General features: G+C 36.4%; 1 protein-coding gene across 1 annotated transcript in view; it reads right to left on the bottom strand.

The window, feature by feature from the left end:
* LOC107655878 (FERM and PDZ domain-containing protein 1-like) overlaps nt 1–400 on the bottom strand; it is a 32,880-nt gene extending 32,480 nt beyond the window's left edge. The window contains exon 1 of the mRNA XM_016443492.1: nt 242–400. The gene's annotated coding sequence lies outside the window, so the exon portion shown is untranslated. The remainder of the gene's footprint in view (nt 1–241) is intronic.
* Nucleotides 401–1,860: the final 1,460 nt, after the last annotated feature.

The raw sequence follows: 1,860 nt of genomic DNA, 5'->3' as shown, positions 1-1,860 counted from the left end.
AAAAAAAAAAAAAAAAAAAAAAATCCTATTTCTGTTCAGTTATGTATCTAATGAATGCTCAATGAATGATCACAATTTAAAGACATCTCTAACAAAGCCGATAGAGCTGATAGTGTCAAAGTGGCATTCACTTAATTCCCTTTAATCTGTCAAATTCACCTAACGTTAGTTCTGTCAGTGACGCGCCTTCATCTTCACATCACAACGTTTATGAACAACATTTATATGTTATATATCTCACCTTACACGAAGAGTAACATTTTCGTGAACAATCCATCGCCGACAGAAGACTCATTGGGACGGTAAATAAATAAAGCGAAGGCGGGTTAGTCCGATGGGAGTTTCACAGAGACGCACTTCAGTTTAACCGTTTAATCTGCTTTCAGCGCTTGATAAATCCTCAGACTCTTTCGTTCTCTCTGTCTGTCTCCCGCCCTCTCTCTCCTCCTCCTCTTCTTAAGGTTGAGATTCCTGGAGCTTTATTGCCCCGTTAAAACCTTTACATTGCCAAAGCGTCAGTATACACCAGATGCACGCATATATCCACCTTATGAAGGTTTATAGGCGTTATGCTAGTGCAAAGGGCGCGCGGTCCCGATCTCTCAAATTTCAAAGTAAACTGCCTATTTACTGGCGTTTTACGTCAAAATATCAATGCACATAATACAACAAGTTTATAATAATTGTATAGGCTACAATTAAATATATTTAATTGTTTTAAATAATACAGTATTTTTATTATTATTATTATTATTATTATTATTATTATTATTATTAAAGAGACATACTTAACATTTGGAATGATGTTGCTGACATACACAAGCAAATCTCGCATATTAGCCTATTAATATGATACACGGTGATGATTTCACTCCTTGAGTAACCAACTCCTTTTTGGTATGTTTGCATACATTGAATAATAATCGCAAAACCAAAGCTTGCAGAAGTGTTTTCACTTGTCAGTATTTATACTTCTGAAGAGAAATATACAATGAGAAATAATGTCTATAGGCCTAATGGAAAGTGTATAATGGAAAAATATTTTACCTATTTAATCTATGAAGAATTTATTAAATAAACAAAAATGTTATTTAGCCAATTCATACCCTTAAAACTTTCATTTTTCATTTATTCAATGTAAAAAAAAAAACATTATTTAAAAAAGACATTCATTATTCTTAACTATTTTATTTAAAGGCACAATATGTAATTTCGCCGCTAGAGGACGCGTATTCAAAATAAACAAAGAGACAAAGGATTAGTTTTGATGACGCTGTGACTGAGTGTGGAATCATGGGAGTTGTCGTCTTCATCCCCACAGCCGATGCAATCCGACGGGACTCCAGCAGAAATCATGTTCATGGATGAGCTAATGATTTGTTAAAGTGGTCATATGATGCTGCTTAAAAGAACATTATTTTGTGTATTTGGTGTAACGAAATGTGTTTATGCGGTTTAAAGTAAAAAAACCACATTATTTTCCACATACTGTACATTATTGTTTCTCCTCTATGCCTTTCTGAAACGCGTCGATGTTTACAAAGCTCATCGGTCTGAAAAAGCGAGGTGTGCTGTGATTGGCCAGCTATCCAGTGCATTGTGATTGGCCGAATACCTCAAGCGTAAGACGGAAATGTTACGCCCCTCACCATACTGTTGTATTCCCTCAGCGACCAGCACGGATCAGCTCCAGGCATGACGAAGCGGATATCATCCTCTTTTGGAAGGACAAACAAAGTAGTTTCGCTTTCACAACGAAACACACAGCGTCTTCAGGACATGGCGGTGGCGGCAACAAAACTACAGCGAGAATAAATGTTACGCCTTCTTTCTTTGCGTGAACATTTGGGCGGTGTTATG

The sequence above is a fragment of the Sinocyclocheilus anshuiensis genome, unplaced genomic scaffold (genome assembly GCF_001515605.1).
Source record: "Sinocyclocheilus anshuiensis isolate Anshui unplaced genomic scaffold, SAMN03320099.WGS_v1.1 scaffold85, whole genome shotgun sequence".
In the NCBI taxonomy this organism is placed as follows: domain Eukaryota; kingdom Metazoa; phylum Chordata; class Actinopteri; order Cypriniformes; family Cyprinidae; genus Sinocyclocheilus; species Sinocyclocheilus anshuiensis.
Note: the sequence above shows the minus strand (reverse complement) of the source record. Positions and strands in the feature narration are given on the sequence as shown.